Below are 20,260 nucleotides of genomic sequence, written 5' to 3'. Positions count from 1 at the left end.
CTAAGCAATGCATATTGATACAGTCGGTACTATCCTGATCCTTAGCAGAACCAGTAGGGTGCATGCACATCCAGCAGTGAAGATTAGTGTCAGTGTTCTGATTACTCCTACTAGTTAAAGGGATATTTTAAGATAGAAAATGTGCTATAACAGACGTGCTCCTACCAAGGTCCTGCTTCCTTTAGCATGTAACTAGTAGCCTATTTGAATATTACATGTTAGCAAATGCATTATATTAAAAGGCTGAGAAAAAAATGCATTATATTAAAAGCCTGAGAAAAAAAAACAATTTGGAATTTGAGTTACATATTATACTCATTAAAAGCTAGTTAAACAGTACAAATTTTCCATAATACAACACTCTCTGGTTATTAAGGTGCTGGGAACAAGGCAGGTGTCTACAGTTGTCTGGAAGCGCAGAGTGCCCACGCTGCAGTAGAAGGGAGCGCCCAGCACAGGCGACCATGTTGGGACAGTCACATACACAAATGAGTGAGTGCCCCAGCTCACAAGCTCTTCAGAACTAAAATCAAATCCTGCCTGTTGGAGCCCTAGCATAGTATCTGGTGCCAGGTGTGATTCAGAGCTCACTCATTCAGAGTAATGGCTGTACTTATTACTCTCCATGCTTTGTCTGTAAGTTACTCAGCCACATAAATTGTAAACTTTCTAGGCCTGGAACCACCTTCCTCCTGTGTCACTGTTTCCTTGTTGGCTCACTTCTGACTGTCCTGATAATGTACTATAAAAAAGCGTAACACTGCATACACAAATAGCACTTTATAAATAAAGATTTATTCCTAATTATTCCTAATTTACAAAACCAGATGTGAAACCCCTGCTGCTCCCTATAATTGCTGCCTGCTTAGAGTAGTTTGTAGTTGCAGGGCCACTTTAGAGGATAATTTATAGCTGCCTGTGTGGGATGCAGGTTGACCAGTTTTGTTCTCACTTAAAAGACTGGAGAGCTATGAATAAAAACCATCCACAAATACATGTCTGTCACTAACTAACGCCTTAAAAGGCTGCTTGCTATGAGGTGCCACTATGCTTATCTGCAGGGAAGAGCTGTTTTATTAGAGATATGGTATTAATAGCACAGCAAGCAGAAGAATGTCCATCTTCCTAATTATCACACTCATTGTTTAAATAATTCAGTGAGTATCAAAACTCCAAAGGACTTGTCCCAGCCATTTCATTCTCTGACTGGAGGGCAGACCTGGCACACTTTAACCGCAGGTAAGGGTTGTTTTTACTTTGCACAGCAGCTAGAGACATAATATAGTATAATGCATTAAAACTCTCATGTACTTTAAAATGCCTACTGAGGATAAAAAATCAGTTATTTTATTTCACTAATTTTGAAAATGTGTGTGCAACAGGGTCCAGAACTCTAGGTGCTTAAATTGCACTCACGCCACCAAAGCAAGATGGTATTGTGTTATGTTGTAACTTGTAGTTCAGCAATAGCTGGAGAGCCACAGGTTGGAGGTTACTCTAATAAAAAGGCACTTACAATTTTGTTAATAGCACTGCAGTGCAGTTTATCCTTGCAGAGGCACAAACTATAAACAGGATACTCTGGATGAAGTGGAACTGTCTGCCTTATTCTCCTTTAGTACACAAAGCCTGATGGCCAAATAGAATTAAAACTTTCTAGAGACCTAGAATATGTATCTACACAAACCACTGTATGAATTCAAATGCAATGATTTCTTTTGACTGTACTTTTTGGAAAGGAAGCACAACAGTTTATGATAATAATATTATTGATCTCTTATGCTGAATGCTCGGCGTGCTGAATGCTCGGCGTGCTGGACTAGGTGCAACTAAGAAGCAGACCTTGCTTTATATGGTAATAAGAAATAGTGACACATTACTATCTGTTATAGGAACATGTCAGTACAGGTATGGGACCCATTATCCAGGATGCTTTGGACCTGGGGTTTTCCGGATAAGGGGTCTTTCCGTATTTCGGATCTCCTACCTAAAGTCTGCTAAACACATTATTTAAACAGTAATTAAACCCAATAGGATTGTTTTGCCTCCAATAAGGATTGATTATAACTTAGTTGAGATCAAGTACAAGCTACTGTTTTATTATTACAGAGAAAAAGGAAATCATTTTTAAAAATGTGAATTATAGGATTAAAATGGAGTCTATGGGAGATGGCCTTGCCGTAATTTGGAAAGCAGGAACAAGTGCATGCAAGACACTGGATTATTGGAGGGAAGGCAGCTGATTTCGGCAGCAAAATAATGAGAGCTAAAATCAAAAGTACATTCGATTCATTCATTCACGTCGCTGTTCAAAGAATCATAAGCTGCATGCAGAGAGCAGCAAACCAATTTTTTAAAGGGGTAGTTCAACTTTATTTTATCCTTTATTGTGTTATAGAATGTCCTATTCTTATTCAACTGGCCTTTCATTTTTATTTTGTACAGCTTTTGAATTATTTGCCTCTTCTGCCTCTTTCCAGCTTTAAAATGGGGGTCACTGACACTGGCAGCCAAAAAACTATTGCTCTGTGGAGCTATTTTATTGTTATTGATGCTTTTTATTCCTTTGCTTTCTATTCCGTGTCTCTCTTAAATAACCCAAAAAGCACAAAAAATTTCAAAATATCTACATCATACTAAAAGTTAATTTAAGGGTGAACAACCTCTTTAACAGCTGTCTGAATCATTAACCACAGTATGGGATCTGCTTTGGGAAAAATTAAAAATATATTTAAAACAGTCAAACATTCTTATAATAAATGTAAAAAAAAGTTTTAAAAAACAAAACATTTCTGTTGGGAAATATTTGCATGTTAAAGGTGTTTGGATTTTAATTTAATGCCTTGTTATAAAGATACATGAAGAGTAAATGGAAAGATAGAAGCAGGGCACCATACAGTACATACCATTCTGGCAACTAAGCCATGAAATGCTCAGCTTATACGTCTCCATAAAGAGAATCATAACAAGCACCAGACCTTTTGAGTACTGGAATCTTAAGTATAGAAACTGTGACCATGGCAAAGACCGTAGGAATACTCAAATACCCAAATTGTTGTGGAAATGAAATCTGACAATAACATTTGGTGCAATACATTGGATTTTCTCTATTGCTCCTTGGCGTGACAGATAAAATAAAGACAGGGTACCCAGATGAAAGGGAAATCAGTGTCACATCACAGGATTAGCAATAAGGTGTGCAGAGATACAGAGCAGGGCACTGATTTGGAAGACAGAAATAAAACTTGTCTTTAACGAGCCTGTCAGAATGCTTTAGAGATTATGTTGCCATTGACAAGTATAACGACCAGCTAACGGAAGGTATGGGAATTTGCTTTTTGGAGTTTGTGATTGTAATTAAGATGGGAAGAGCTAAGTGCTGCCTTAACACTACTGAGCAGCCGCACATTAGGTTGTGCAATTATCAAGCTAAGCAGCATTGTCAGATCTACACTGGGGTACGAAACCCTTCTCACAAAACAGACAGAATTCTATGAGCTTAGCTACACAGATAAACCGCAACCCAGTATGATCCAATTGTCATTCTCAGACTCTTCAAACACCTGGAAACCTGTGACCCAAACTGAACTTGTCTTTGCAATATATTTGGATGCAGTAAAAGGCAAATTCATTCATTTTCAAACTCTGATGGCTAAATAAATCATTTGATTTTTTTCTAATTTACAGAAAAATGTGGTCAAAATTTACCTTGAAATGTACAAAATATATCTACAGTATTATAACAAAACTGTTGCAATTGATTTATTATTCCTTTTGTCTGGGTTAAAAACTTTATCTACAAGCACAAGTGCAAAGCATTACAATCAATGCAAAATTAAGGACATATTGGTGCCATTCATTAAAGTTACTTGCACTTATACGTGAGCTTACATTTATGAATGCTTCATGTAGCTCCATGGTTTCACTAACAGGTTGTAACAGGTCTGTAGACACTAACAACTTGTGGCAAGCAAATTTAGCAGAATGGCATTAATAACAATATGTACTAGAATTAATACCACTAGAGGCGGGCTGCTTCCCTGTTTTTCCCCCGTGTGCACGAATGCACACATGAATGCGCACATTGAGAGGGGAGTGCAGCACTAAAGCAGACGGTGCAAAGAGGGGGGTGCGGCCAGGAAATCAGCAGTGGGGGTAAGAGATGCCAGACTAGGGGTTGGCAACTGAGGTACCTGCCTAGCACCCCCTCACTGTTGCACCCTAGGCAGGTGCCTCTTCTTCATACCTTTAGTTCTAGCCCTGGATACCACCGCTGCTCTAAAAATATTTGGTTCAGGAAACACAGGCATTAACCTATGCACATATTAGTGCAATTGTGACAACAGTGGATCTCATCAGCTTTACTGTAAAAAAATTCTGATGCAGGATGTACTGGTTTCTGGACTGCCATATGTGAATTTGAAATAATTACTATACTGATATTGTGACATTTATATTTTATATACACAGTATATTTTGAGCTGGTCTCTACACTCAGTAACTGGCAGAGGAACCACTGAGTTGTGCAGGGCACAACTATATTGAAGAGAAAAGAGCACATTTTGTAGCAAATACCTTTAATGAAAGTAGTTTACACACAACTTACTGCGGGTAAATTGTGGAGACTGCAACTGCGCTTGTGGACATAAATGAGCCCTAATGTTAAGCATTTCTATCCTACCTCTCATTCTAACTCCAGTTATGTGGACCCCTCTGCATTAGTTACTCTGAAAAAAATTAAGAAACAAAATAAAATATGTAATTATGTTTCGATTACAAAAAAATGTTTTTCAGAAAATGTAATTTATACAAGAAAACTATACAGCTGCTTCAACATATAAAAGCAAAATACTACATTGATATTTGAGTGTTTTTTTCTGTAAAAACACAAGAAATTCAATTTATTGTCTGGGTGTTTGGGTTTCCTGTCACAGCCTAAACCCTACTGGTAGATTAGCTGGCTTCTGATGAAATTGCTTTTGCTGTGTGTGCATCTGGGTTTACCATTTGTTTGAACTTACTGGTGGCTCAAGGGGCCTGCATGCAAACAGTTACATGCTATCATTAAATCATTTATAGATTATTTCTGGAGAATTTTAATACCTTTTCTTCCTGGCAAAGTACAAAGTAACAGATTCCAGGCTTAGGAGAAAGAAATGAAATCAAAATTATGTGCTGTGAGCCTGTCACTAAAATTAAGTTATAGAAAGAAGCATTTTTCCAATGCTTTTTTACAGGGTGATTTTCCGTATGTTTTAAATAATTCACTTTTAACACACATACTTCTTGATTTTATATATTTGTAAAATGTACTCACTTAACCAAGATAAAGAGTCACTGAGAATCTGACCTTCTGCCAATTCCTTAACCTGGTGTTTGGAACCTTGAAAAACTGCAGGGAGTATTAAGTATTGCCCAGCACAGTATAACACATGTCATTTCCTAAAGCACATTTGACATTGCAAGCCATGTTGCACCACAATAGGCTAGATTTCTCCCCTCTCTTCATATATACATCCTGTTTTACCTGCTACTGCGGTTGCTTCTTGTTACAGAATGATATTACATATGAAAAGAATTATTAGAGGATTGCACCCTGACCAGTAGTTTGCATCATAACGATAAAAACATAATTGTTAATTCAGCTTGTAGGAGGGGTTGCGGGTGGCGATGGCTCCTGGGGGGTGTGTGGGGGGCCCCTAGGGTGGCAGCCCTGGTGGGCACTGCACTCCCCAGTTTGACCCTGGATATGTTCACAAATTTAAACAAAGAGTATACAATGTTTGGAAATTCAAAAGAGACTTGAACATGTAAAGGTAAACAAAGGTCCAGGGCCGGATGGGATTCATCCCAGGGTAATAAATGAGCTGAGCGCTGTGATTGCCAAACCTCTTCACTTAATTTTTCAGGATTCATTGAGGTCTGACATGGTGCCAAGAGACTGGCGGATTGCTAATGTGGTGCCGTTATTTAAAAAGGGATCCCGTTCTCAGCCTGAAAACTATAGGCCTGTTAGTCTGACATCAGTAGTAGGAAAACTTTTGGAAGGGGTAATAAGGGATAGGGTACTTGAATCCATTGCAGTTCACAATACTATTAGTTTGTGCCAGCATGGTTTTATGCGTAACAGATCTTGCCAGACTAATTTAGTTGCCTTTTATGAGGAGGTGAGCAGGAACCTTGATGCTGGAATGGCAGTTGATGTCATCTACTTGGACTTTGCTAAAGCGTTTGATACAGTACCTCACAGAAGGTTAATGATCAAATTAAGGAATATTGGCCTAGAACATAATATTTGTAATTGGATAGAGAACTGGCTGAAGGATAGAGTACAAAGAGTGTTGGTAAATGGAACATTTTCTAATTGGACCAGTGTGGTTAGTGGAGTACCGCAGGGGTCAGTCCTTGGTCCTTTGCTTTTTAACTTGTTTATTAATGACCTGGAGGTGGGCATAGAGAGTACTGTTTCTATTTTTGCTGATGACACTAAATTGTGCAAAACTATAAGTTCCATGCAGGATGCTGCCGCTTTGCAGAGCGATTTGACAAAATTAGATAACTGGGCAGCAAACTGGAAAATGAGGTTCAATGTTGATAAGTGCAAAGTTATGCATTTTGGTAGAAATAATATAAACGCAAACTATCTACTGAATGGTAGTGTGTTGGGGGTATCCTTAATGGAGAAGGATCTAGGGGTTTTTGTTGATAACAAGTTGTCTAATGCCAGGCAGTGTCATTCTGTGGCTACTAAAGCAAATAAAGTGCTGTCTTGTATAAAAAAGGGCATTGACTCAAGGGATGAGAACATAATTTTGCCCCTTTATAGGTCCCTGGTAAGGCCTCATCTTGAGTATGCAGTGCAGTTTTGGGCTCCAGTCCTTAAGAAGGATATTAATGAGCTGGAGAAAGTGCAGAGACGTGCAACTAAACTGGTTAAGGGGATGGAAGATTTAAACTATGAGGTGAGACTGTCGAGGTTGGGGTTGTTTTCTCTGGAAAAGAGGCGCTTGCGAGGGGACATGATTACTCTGTACAAGTACATTAGAGGGGATTATAGGCAGATGGGGGATGTTCTTTTTTCCCATAAAAACAATCAACGCACCAGAGGTCACCCCTTTAGATTAGAGGAAAGGAGCTTCCATTTGAAGCAGTGTAGGTGGTTTTTCACGGTGAGGGCAGTGAGGTTGTGGAATGCCCTTCCTAGAGATGTGGTAATGGCCGATTCTGTTAATGCCTTTAAGAGGGGCCTGGATGAGTTCTTGATCAATCAGAATATCCAAGGCTATTGTGATACTAATATCTACAGTTAGTACTAGTGGTTGTATTTATAGTTTATATATGTGAGTGTATAGATTGGTAGGTGTGGGTTAGGTGTGCTGGTTTTACTTGGATGGGTTGAACTTGATGGACACTGGTCTTTTTTCAACCCTATGTAACTATGTAACTATGTAACTATGTAAATTGTGAGAAATATTAATTGTGAGAACTATAAAATGTGCACATTCAGTATTTTTTTCCTTCTGCTTTTGATCTATTTTAGTCTCCATCTACAAAACAAGATACCAGCAGGGTAACCATAACTAGTGGTAGGCAGAAGAGGTACGTGCCTAGGGCACATTGGTAGGGGAAAGGGAAAGCTAGGCATGTACCTGCTCTGTCTGCCTACCCCCTTGGGTCCTTCTGTAAGAGAGGGAGCAGTGGGTGTTTTGAGTTTTTCACACATAAAGTCCCTGCCCATTACCTCACGGGGGTAAAGTTTGATGGGTGGTGGAGCTCTGCCTTGGCAACCCTTGCTGCTTAGTCCAGTGCTGAATACCAGCACAATGTGGCAGTTGTAAGCAGGAAATAATCTCCTGCATGTTGATTTGTGAAGTAGGTTTCAAAGTTCTGGGGCATACCCATTTGTCACACATGTTAATACTCTGCAATGACTACAAGATATGCAAGTACAAAAAATGTAACTTGTTTCCTTTGATGTTCAGTCACCAAATTCCATTTTTCATAAAGAAACCTTTTTTCTCTAGAATCACTGTGGCATCTCATTTCAAGCACTGATATAGGGTGAAGTCACATGGAGCTACTTGTGGCTGCAAAAACAGACAATGCTGATCATTTGCTGACACCTGTCTCTACGTGTTTTAGCTGAGGCAATTCTCAGTATTGTCTATCTCAGGGTATTTTCTGGAGTTTAGTAGCCATGACAAGTAGCTGCTACTAAATAGCTCCGTGTGTCTTTGCCCCTTGCCTGGCCTCTGCAACCTGCGCCTAATCAGGCTCAAGTGCTGTTGCACACAGGGCATCCCTGAACTGGTTCTCCTTAGCCTGTATTTTGAATGATGTGTAAGCTATAGGGCCCACCATGGGCCACCCACCTACCCTCTCTGTATGCAGTGTCGACAAATTCAGCCAGTGCACTATTTATAGGGATGTGCAGCTCTTATGCTGTATTCCAAGACTGCAAACAGCCGTGCTTTTGTGGTGCTGTCTATTTCAAGCATACTGGATGATCGGATAGATGTGGTCATTGTGTGATTTGCACTCAAAATCAAGCTTATTATCTGGAAGGTGCTGATCAAAAATTGCTGTGAGCAGTGGTGGTGCTGGCACATCTTGCTACCCACATAGTAAGATGTGAGGAAAATTGCTTGCCTGATTCACTAAGCCACTGCTCCTGTTTGCAAAAACTGCCCCGGTCTGGGGTTTCTCTATAAGAGCACCATGTTGTGATCTTCTTCCACTTTCTAGTTCTTCTCTTTAGCCCCAGACCAGTGAACAAGCTGTCTTTTTACTTCTAAGTTTGTCTTTTCACTGTACTATATCCAGACCAGAATGTATTAGCAGAAGAGGATGGTGGTGTGGCACTCCTGCATTACAAGAGAAACGGGGTACCAGGTGAGCAAATATTATCACTAGGGATGTTTAAAATTTTGGAACATGCCTTTACTTCTCCATTAAATAATACATTCTGACCAGGCTTTGCACCAGTGGTGCTCGAAAATATCTGATGAATTTTGAAAGCTCTGGTTAGAGATGTATGCCTGTTGTTTGTGTCTTGTGGGCCATGTCCTTGTCCTCAATAAGGGCAGTGATAACTGTGTTATCAGGACCTGGTGAAGATGTTACAGTAAAGAGAGACAAAACAAGAGAAGTGTAAGGTCACTATGTTTATGACAGGGGAGTGGGGATGTGGTTAATGAACACAGAGTGGGATATTAGTAAAAAGAGCTAAGAGAAAGCAGGGACATTAGGATTATTAATATTTAAGTCACTAAGAAGAATAGAGGGGTGTCAGGGGAAAGGAAATATTAAAGCCAAGCAGCAAAGTTGTCAAAAAGTGAGATTGTAGACCAGGGGCTCTGTAAATGGCAGCAATGCAACACAATACAATAGAGAAGAGATAAATTTAGTGAACTTCAAAGGAAGGAAATAATAATGATGGAGATGATGGAAAAGCTATAAATGTGCAGTGGGGAGAGAGGGAATCCTTCACCACCTCCTACACTGTGCCCTGCTCTGGGCGTATGACTGAGGTGCAGCCCCATAGGATAGCATAGCAGCTGAGGTGGTATTTGAAGAAGAACACCATGTTTCAGCTCAAGCAAATCAAAGGAATTGGCAATAAAAAGATCATGGACAGATAAAAAGATCATGGACAGAGGTAAACTTGTTGTTCCAAAAGGAGAGAATGGTGGTTTTGGGAAGGAGAGTAAAAGGGATATGGTTTCTGTATGTTTATGGTTACAAGGGGAGAGGAGATTAACTCGGCTGTGACAAAATGGGGATTGGGTAGGTGCAATAGTTAGGGGATGTGTCCCTAGCTGACACTAATAAGGTGAGGAAAATAATTTTTTAAAAAGACAATTTAATCAGTTTTAATTTTTTAAAAAGACAATTTAACACCCCTAAAAATGCTTTTTGTAAACAGTGCATCCATGTTGCCAACCATGTTGGTAATGGTGAGGTACTGTATATAAAAAATACCAACTATAAAATAATGGGTGAAAAAGGGTATGGTTAATAGAACCCTTATAACATAATCCAAAATGTGTTGTGCTGTCATCATAATCCACACTAGTAAATTTACAATCAAAATTTCATCCTGGGATTATCTACAAATGCACCTCCTAAATTTCTAAGTATCATTTCCAACATTTTAGAGTTTTTTTTAATCAGTTATAATTTTTTAAGGAGGTGCAGCTTTTTGGCAGATTTTTACAATGTGTAGAATTTTATGACCAAGTTCCATTACAATAAGCAAACCTACTCTACTTTTCTAAATATGTGTTGGACCTTGACAGAGACTACATTTTTCCTTTTCTGCTTCTTTTATGTCAGTGGCTGCCACCATTTATCCAACTTGCAACTAAAAGAAATTTGCAAGATTCATGAAAATCAGCCTTTGTTTCAATAGGCTCAATGAACTTTCTATAAGTTGTTTGTAAACATGGCAAAGCAGATATATGCAGTTTGCTTAAGGCTGATGCTGCACAGGGCTGATTTTCAGCCTGTGGAAAAACGCAGATAGAGAATCAGCCCCTCCGCTGGCATCAGCCTCCTACTTACCTGTGCCCAGAACCATTGTGTTGGCCCGGGTGTAGGCACATGCAGCAGATATCAGCAAAAAACGCAAATGTTCACATTTAAGAGCTGATATCTGCCTTGTGTGCCTGCACCCAGGCCAACACAATAGTTCTAGGTGCAGGCAAGGTAGGAGGCTGATGCCAGTGGAGGGGCTTATTCTCTACATGCGTTTTTCCACAGGTCAAAAATTACCCTCATGTGGCATCAGCCTAAAAATGTATATTATTTTAATATCTGAAAGCAAGAGTAACTTGCTTTGTTGTGGCAAAATATATAATAATTGTGTCTTGTAACATAGGTTTTTAATAATTGTAATTGCAAAGCTTGAGTTTAATAGCCTCAGGTTCCAAAAAGAACTCAAACACAGAGGTAAATGCCAAGTCCAGCTCATCATTCTCTATTATACTAACTTTCTCTACATGCAGCTGAGAATTTAAGTCAGTAGAGGTCATTAGACCGCCAATACAGCGTGGCTTTATATACACATATGCATGGAAGCTTGAGCAGCTGCCAACTACAGCAGATCATAAATTAAAAATAGGTGTGGAAAATAGTTTTAGCTTAAAAAACGCAGATGCGGAATGGATTGTTTTGAATTTTTTTTTACATTAAATCCTACAACCATAAAATCATTGACTATAAGATATGACAGTAAACACTTTATAGCTATTTGTCATTCAGTTGGTTTTGAAGTACAGTTATCATTAAAACAAAAATGTAATAAAAGCTTCCATCTTCATGGAAACAACACATTTTCTTAATATTATCAGATAAAAGTCAAGTTCCTTTAACACTATAACCCACCTCATCATTCTGTCTCTCTACATGCAGCTCTGTGTTTGAGTAGGTTATATTAATTTGTATTTAACAAATACATTTGTTGTATTGCTCACTATGCTTAGCTGATGCATTAAAGCTGTCGTACCAAAAAAAAAACAACTACACACAGTTGCATGTAGAGAAACAGACTGCTTAAATTGGGTATGCATTATAACATATAATTATATGATAATAGCTATGTGCAGATCTTAATTGCTTGACTGCTCTCACACTGTGCCAGGATTGCTCTTGGTACCAATGACTAAATGGCACAGGCTTCCAACTATTGTATTTCTGTGTACATAGATAAAAGAAAAACCTTTAAACAAATTTAGGAATTTGACTGACTGTTTTGTGCATGTACCCCAGGGGGTCAAACATAAAGCATAAATGAAGTTCCATTATTAACAATTATTGTATCATATTTAGAAGACCAGAGTGAAATATGTAAATATTTAGCTCTGTTCCACATACAGTGTGTGTAACTGTGCAGTTTTATCATATACACTATTATGCCAGGACATTCCAATCTGTACTTCTGTGTAGGAGGCTGCCTTCCATCCATCCTTTTGCTCTAAGCTAGCCTCTCAGTGTAATACATTCTGCTCTGGGTCACAGTGACATCCACTGGCGATTGCATAATGTTGAGTAACACTTCAGATGTCTGTGCAAATAGCTGTGAAGGCAAAACCTTAGCATAGTTCAAAAGGGTTCTGTCATGTGCCGATAAGTGTAAATCTTTTTTGCATCACGTTTATATCTTATTACTTTAGTTTTTATAAAAAGACATTCTCAGTTAAGTATCTGTATGCATTTAATGTATATATGTTTATTGCATATGGTTACCTCCATAACAAGAAGATTATCACTGGAACTCACCATTTACAGGGTTGCTGAAGGCAGTTTGCTGTCAGAGCTCTGTGATATATATCCTTGAGAAAGGTCCTAATGAGGACCGAAACGTTGGATTTTTGTGCGATGTCCTCACAATAAAGACACTGTAATTTTAAAATGGTGTGCTGGTCTGAAAAATAAATTTTATATATATATAGTGACATGTATAACACAGATATGGCTAATGAAATAGTGGCAAAATGCGTGTTTGGCTTTTTAGGCAATAACTTGCAAACTAAGTACAGTAAGGGGCTGATTTACTAACCCACGAATCCGACCCGAATTGGAAAAGTTCCGACTTGAAAACGAACATTTTGCGACTTTTTCGTATGTTTTGCGATTTTTTCGGATTCTGTACGAATTTTTCGTTACCAATACGATTTTTGCGTAAAAACGCGAGTTTTTCGTATCCATTATGAAAGTTGCGTAAAAAGTTGCGCATTTTTCGTAGCGTTAAAACTTACGCGAAAAGTTGCGCATTTTTCGTAGCGTTAAAACTTAACGCTACGAAAAATGCGCAACTTTTCGCGTAAGTTTTAACGCTACGCAAAATGCGCAACTTTTTACGCAACTTTCGTAATGGATAGGAAAACTCGCGTTTTTACGCAAAAATCGTATTGGATCCGAAAAATTCGTAAAGAATCCGAAAAAATCGCAAAACATACGAAAAAATCGCAAAGTACCGATCATTACGAAAAAAACGCAATCGGACTCCATTCGACCCGTTCGTGGGTAAGTAAATCAGCCCCTAAGTCTTCCTCACCCAAGCACGGAGGTTCAGTGGCAGGCAGTCCTTGGGTCCTGAGTTTGATTCTGGCTTGAAAACTATTTGCAAGGAGATTATATACTGTATATTCTACCCTACTTGCCTGTGCCCATAACCATTGTGTTGGCCAGGGTGTAGGCACACGCAGCAGATATCAGCAAAAAAAAAAAACGCAAGCTTTTGGAACCTGAGTCTATTAAACTCAAGCTTTGCAATTACAATTATTAAAAACCTATGTCACAAGACACAGTGATTATATATTTTGCCACAACAAAGCAAGTCACTCTTGCTTTCAGATATTAAAATAATATACATTTTTAGGCTGATGCCACATGAGGCTGATTTTTGACCTGTGGAAAAAGGCACATAGAGAATAAGCCCCTCCGCTGGCATCAGCCTCCTACCTTGCCTGCACCCACAACTATTGTTTATACCAATACTTCAGGAATTAACAAGCAGTTAATTAGCTCTGGATAAAACTGAGTGTGTGTGAATATGATATGAATCTTAAATTGTAAGCTCCACTGAGGCAGAGACTGGTCTGAATGATGTATCATCTCTCTAAAGCACTGCATAAATGTGTTGGTGCTATATAAATAACAGATAATAATAATATAAAAATCACAGATGACAGACAACCTTAAACATCTTGGCTTACTAATCCAAAGATTAGATATCCTAAGCCAAAGTACCATATATATATCGCTGTGGGAACAAGAAAAATAAAATGACATTATACACATTTTGTCACAGTTTTATTGGTCCATTCTGCATGTTTAATACACTGAGAGAAGTTAAAATGTCCTGTTAATTCTAGGAAAGCCCATAAAGGTCTCTTATCTATGTCAAGGCAGGGTGTCAGGTACCTATTCTTGGCCGCTGACCTGGATAAATGTGTTCTAGGATTAGAACTGGCATTCTGTAAAGTATATATTTAAACAGGCTGTTGGCTGTGCCATGATGGGGGAAAAAATGAATCAATAGAAGGAAAAATTCCAACTCAGACATTATCTTAGAATGCTTAAAAAAAAATCCAGAAAACCACAACCTGAGAAAGAGTGAAAGTGTTGGATGCCAGATGCAGGGAGCCTGTAAGAGTGAGAGTGCGTGATGCTTTTGTCTCCTTATATGGTAAAATGATAGGAAGGGGGTTTCACTGGGCTGTGAAGGCAGCCGCTTTCCATACAATCCAGGATGCAGAGCTAAGATCAGACTGTTGGGATTGTACAGTGACCCTGTCACAGCTGGGCAGGCCAAACTCTGCGCCCCTTCAGCTGCATGTGCGGCCCTTCTGCTGGGATCTGTAAGTAGGCTCCTCACCTTGCTTATTGTATGCTGTGGGCAGTACCATTCTGTGTGCCCAGGCTGCCAGTGTCTGCACGTGCTTACAGCAGCAATGCTATGGCAGGGCTTACACTGTACCCAGGTAGCTATAGCAGGGATAGGGATGCAAGGCTAGAAAGCTGGACATTTATTTTATGCAGGCCTTACCTACAGTTGCAGAAGCGAGATACCCAATGTACTGCAATTTCCTCTGGTAGCTTTATTCCAACTTATGCAGGCGATTCATAAAGAAGAGCAGAGATATTCAGTCTCTGGCACTGTTTTATACATCTCACAACTTGATGATATAATTTGGGATTTAAAGTGAATGTGAACTTAAAACAAAAATACTGTTTAATGATATAAAATGGAATGCTAAGCAACTTTGAATGATTCATGTTTTTTAAGTTATTTGTTAATGCAATTTCAATTGAAAACTTTCTTTCTGCTCTGCTGCTTGAAATAACAGGTCAAACTTGCATGCTTCTTTCCAGGTCTGTTAATCAGCTTGCTCCTGCTACATTGTTACAGAAGTCAATATACCGGTATATTGGAAAGTTGCTTAGAATTTACGTTTTTTCAAACAAACTGTTATTTTTGGGTTTACATAGCCTTTGTGTATAAAAATGTAATTAAACATCCAATTCAGAAAAGAGCAGGTTGGTATGGTATCTGAATTTAAATATACTGTACCTTTATTGCTCTCAGTCACAATTTTAAATTGGCCAAGGAAAGCTGTCAAAAGCTTTAGCTAAAACCCAGTAATCCCTAGTGATTCCCAGCATTTTCCTAATTCACTCCGCAATTTGTGTGTTTAAAGCATTTACTAAGGGACCTCACTGGAACTGATACAGGGTTGCTACCTAGTGAAATCACACAAGGGTTAGATGGATGCTGAGGATTAGCTACTGTTATATGTATCCTGATGAAGTAATACTTAGGTAAGGAAAGAGCTGATGGTATTTTTCACCTGGAGAACCCTGCCTAGCTCCTAGTCTGTGGGATTTTCATGCACTGTCTGAAGAAGAGATTTATTGGATAGCTGCATATTTAGCAAATAACATTTTGGAGTTTTGTAAATACAACATACTTATTGTAATTTAAAAGGGGTAATTCATGTTCAAGTTGACATTTAGTATGTTATAGAATGACCAGTTCTTAGTACCTTTTCAATTGTTCTTCATTTTTTTTATTTCATATAGTTTTTTAATTATTTGCCATCTCCTTCTGACTCTTTCCAGCTTTCAGATGAGGGTCACTGACCCCAGCTGGCAAAAACTATTGCTCTGTGAGGCTACAATATTATTATTATTGTTACTTTTTATTACTTATCTTTCTACTCAGGCTCTCTCCTATTTATATTCCAGTCTCTCATTCAAACCACTGCCTTGTTACTAGGGTAATTTAGACCACAGCAATCAAATGCTAAAATTCCAAACTAAAGACATGTTACACAAAAAGCTAAATAAACAAAAAAACCCCCACAAATAATAAAAAATTAAGACACAACTTGTCTTAGAATATGACTCTGTATATTATAATAAAAGTTAATTTTAAGGTGAACAACCCCTTTAAGATAACATTTGTTCATAAATAGGATCAATAAAGGTTACGTTTTAATACACATGGAAAATACTTCCCCTTTGATGCAAATATTTGTTTTCTTTGTGGATTCTCTTGCGTGTAGGTGTTTTTGTGAGCTGTTCTGATATAAATGTGCACTCCACTGTATGCTTTCCGTTTATAGCATGTGGAATTTATTTTCTATCTAAACCTATATAGCTAATGTGTCATTTGAAACAGTGGCATATTGGATAGCTATAGCGCTAGATGACAGAGAGATCAATAGACCCAGATATGTGATTGATAGACAAGACAAAAGACAAGCAAACAGAGAGATTGGTGACAGATGGATGAATTGATAGACCTGATTGATATAGTTGATAGATACAAAGATGGCATGAATGGTATGGACAAATAAATAGATAACTAAATCATAGAGATTTAGAGATAGACCAGTGGTAACTATGTAGATTGACTGATGAACACATAGAAAGACACAGAGCCAGATATAGACTCTTAAGCTGATAAACAGAAAAACAGACAGAGATATAGATGATAGATAGATAGATAGATAGATAGATAAATAGATAGAATTCTTCTGAATTGACTGATGTTTGAAATATTTTTGTTATTTTGGATAATGCTAGTCAATATCAATAGTGGTGTGTAACACTACTATTACACTGAATATTAATTGCTTCCAGACCACCAACTCGTGCTACCTGAGCTGTAAACCCATGAGCAACCTCACTCCTTATACAGCCATAAAATAACTCTGCATTCTGGGTCCTTCCTGCCCCCCAGCAGCAAAAGGCACCACCTACCACTACACCTCTGGGTAAGAGAGGAAAGTCTTCGATTTCCTATATATTTTTGTCAGGGAATGGCTACAAAGCTTGCATTGTACAGACTAGTCCTACCTTAAACTGAATTTTGGAATGTCTGCGTGTCAGATAACAAACCATAATAATGGAACGCTAACAGAGTTGAAGAGTAGATTTTATTGGACTGAAGCAGCCTGCTGCTCCTTGTATTTTCCTTCAATGAAATGAACCAGAAAAAGACAAAAATAGAAAAAAAACCATTTTCTTTAGGGATGATTGGACTGATTTGTGCTCAGCATACAAGAATATGTTTTGTTCTAAACCTACCCCTGTAGAGTTCCTAAAGATAACTATCAAAAATTATGGCACTGGTTTTGTAGCCCCTGAAAACAGAACAAATACAACAGTTGCATTAGTTACATGAATCTCAGCATACAAGAATATGTCTTGTTCTAAACCTACCCCTGTAGAGTTCCTAAAGATAACTATCAAATTAACTATCATAAATTATGGCACTGGTTTTGTAGCCCCTGAAAACAGAACGAATACAACAGTCTCATTAGTTACATGGAGCAGCAGTTTTTGCCAAACTAAATTTTCCTTTTGGAAACAGATATATGTGCCTGAAATTAAAGGCTAAATTTTCTAAATGACAATCTGAGATAGAATGGGGTTGGATTTATAGGCTAGAAAATCTGTTCAGATTTCTGTATATTGGGGTAAAGTGCCTAGTAAAGAGTCTAGTACGTAGTAGTAACCAATCTGCAAATAGTATTTATCAATTACCCTTGGAAAGGAAGATTATGAGAGGGAACTGGTGTAGATGTTGGCTCTTTTATTGCATTACCAAAACATTAATGTCAAGACTGATGTTTATAATATACAGGCAACTTCCTATTGGTACAGTCAACAGACATGATTGTATTGCAACCTAGTGCAAATGACAGAAATTTACTTAACTTACTCTGCCCATAGGTACCTGTCAGTCAGCTCTGCTTCACAACACTAGCAATAAAAAGTGTGTGTATTTTCTAACGGAAAAGAAATGCCTGATGTCCATATCATTTTCATTATTATTAGTATCTTTTAATTATGAAGAACCAACAAGTTTTGCAGAGTTTTACAGAGACTGTTTATCATTCACATCATTCCATGCCCCAGTGGAGCTGTATGTTTTTGGAGTCTGAAAATTTACGCAGGTACAAAAAGAATATAAAGACTCCGGGTTGTAGTGCAACTTACTACATTGTTCCATTATTATTAGAGACCAGAGCACACACCCCACAATTTTAAAAGCACTGACAATGCAACACTAAGGAGCACATTTACTAACCCACGAACGGGCCGAATGCGTCCGATTGCGTTTTTTTCGTAATGATCGGTATTTTGCGATTTTTTTCAGAAAATGATCGCAACTTTTTCGTTACCAATACGATTTGCGCGAAAAAACGCAAGTTTTTCGTAGCCATTCCGAAAGTTGCGCAAAATCTGGCGATTTTTTCGTAGCGTTAAAACTTGCGCAAAAAGTCGCAATTTTTTCGTAGCGTTAAAATGTGCGCAAAACGTCGCGCCTTTTAAGTTAACGCTACGAAAAAATTGCGACTTTTCGCGCAAGTTTTAACGCTACGAAAAAATCGCCAGATTTTGCGCAACTTTCGGAATGGCTACGAAAAATTCGTGTTTTTTTGCGCAAATCGTATTGGTAACGAAAAAGTCGTAAAGTCGCCGAAAAAATCGCAAAAAATACGAAAAAGTCGCAAAATGTTAGTTTTCCAATCGGAATTTTTCCAATTCGGTTGGAATTCGTGTCTTAGTAAATCAGCCCCTAGGTTATCTGCTGTCCCTCCCTCACATCCCCCTTGCACTAAAAGAGACAAAATTTTATTTAAAAAAATAAAAAAAAAGTTAAGAAGAATTTACTGAGGTGCGCCAATATATTAGCACCACTATTTAATTTAATTACTGAGGTTCTGCCAAAGAAAATTCCCCAGGCTTGTGTAATGTGCATTTCTTTTCTGGAGAGATGTGTTAACCAGTGGCGTAAAATTAGAAAAAGCAGGGCCCTGGGAACAGGGGGGCCCGGACCCCAAGGTCTGCTTCCTCTATTGTTGTTTATAAATCCCCACTCCCTACCAGCTCTGAGGTAGAATAGTGGACAAGTAGAGAACATTTAGACATCAGTGGACAGGAGGGAGGGGGCCAGGTAGGGTTTACTTCTCTGCACCGGGCCTCTCTGAAGATATTTTTTACACTGATGTCAACCATGGACAATAACTTTTGAATTTTAACTTTTCGAATAGTTTTTCTTGCAGGGCCAAACTCACACACTGTAGATCCTGCTGTAAGATGCTATACATAGTCATCATTCAGTGGGCCTGTGGGGGGCTGTTTGAGCCTATTTGTACTTGACATGTCAGGGCCTATTTTATATCTCAGTCCAGACCCAATTCCTTGCATCTTGTAAAGTTACATTCTCCATTTTCTGAAGCCTCATCAATAATTTCTGTTTATTGTAAATAGAACATGTTTACATGTTCCTGCTGTTTGGATTCTTGACAGTAACTGCAGAAGGAGAGTAAAATGATTTTGTCCTTCTTTTTCTTACAGTTTATTACCCCAAATTGTGAATTAGGGGCTAGGAGGTGGATATTTACACAGTGCTCTTCTTTTGTCTTTGCAGTGGGAATGAGCAAATTCCTGCATTTTCCAAGAGAATAAAGAAAGTTAAAAAAAAAACCAAAACTATGCTCATTTCGCAATATTCTATTAAAAACACACTGAACAATCTGTTTTTATTTAACAGAACACATAAGTAGAACATAATATTAAGCAAAAGCTTTGAAGGACTTACAGATTGCCCTGTTAAACTGAGTGATTCATGTTAAAGAATTTATTTTCTACACGACCCATAATTCTGTTTTTGTCTGTTGTCTAATTAGTGTTCATATGCTATATATTAGTGATACTAATATATTCCATTTAAATATTTTATAATGTTCATGCTAATACCTGAGACAAAAGGGCGTATTTACAACCACAGGTACAACTTGCAAAGTGTAATTTTGTAAAAAAGTCACTGTTTTTTACCCACGATGCATTGATTCTTTGGGTGCAAGTCTGTTACATCTACTGAAACATAGAAATAAACTAGTTTACTTATCAGTCACAGCTCTACATGTGCTTCACGTTTTGCCGGTACACAGAAGGCAATACAGCTCAGTGAAATATCATAGTTTTTTTGTCATTTTAAAAACAAAACGTGCATGTATAATAATGGACTTATTAACTTAACGCTTAACGCATTTCATGGCCTACCACCACTTCCTCAGATGCTACCAGTCCATTATTATACAAGCACATTTTGTTTTTAAAATGACTAAAAAAGCATTGATTGTTTCAAATTCCAGATCTTATTTGGTGCTCCGTATATTTTTGGGATTACATCTTCTGATACAGTTGGTTTACAGAACCCTTGATCCTCACTCTGGGG

At 38.2% G+C, this 20,260-nt stretch overlaps 1 protein-coding gene across 3 annotated transcripts in view; it reads left to right on the top strand.

The window, feature by feature from the left end:
* The first annotated feature begins 901 nt into the window (after positions 1–901).
* Positions 902–20,260, top strand: part of fhl2 (four and a half LIM domains 2) — a 46,078-nt gene continuing 26,719 nt past the window's right edge. The window contains exon 1 of one of the 3 annotated variants that reach the window (NM_001126761.1): positions 902–1,239. The gene's annotated coding sequence lies outside the window, so the exon portion shown is untranslated. Of the gene's footprint in view, positions 1,240–8,823; positions 8,893–14,236; positions 14,364–20,260 lie in introns of those variants that run through there. The other 2 variants (XM_031895685.1, XM_012956473.3) reach the window with 2 other exon arrangements.

This window comes from Xenopus tropicalis, chromosome 2 (genome assembly GCF_000004195.4).
Source record: "Xenopus tropicalis strain Nigerian chromosome 2, UCB_Xtro_10.0, whole genome shotgun sequence".
In the NCBI taxonomy this organism is placed as follows: domain Eukaryota; kingdom Metazoa; phylum Chordata; class Amphibia; order Anura; family Pipidae; genus Xenopus; species Xenopus tropicalis.
This window is presented reverse-complemented; position numbering and strand designations above follow the sequence as displayed.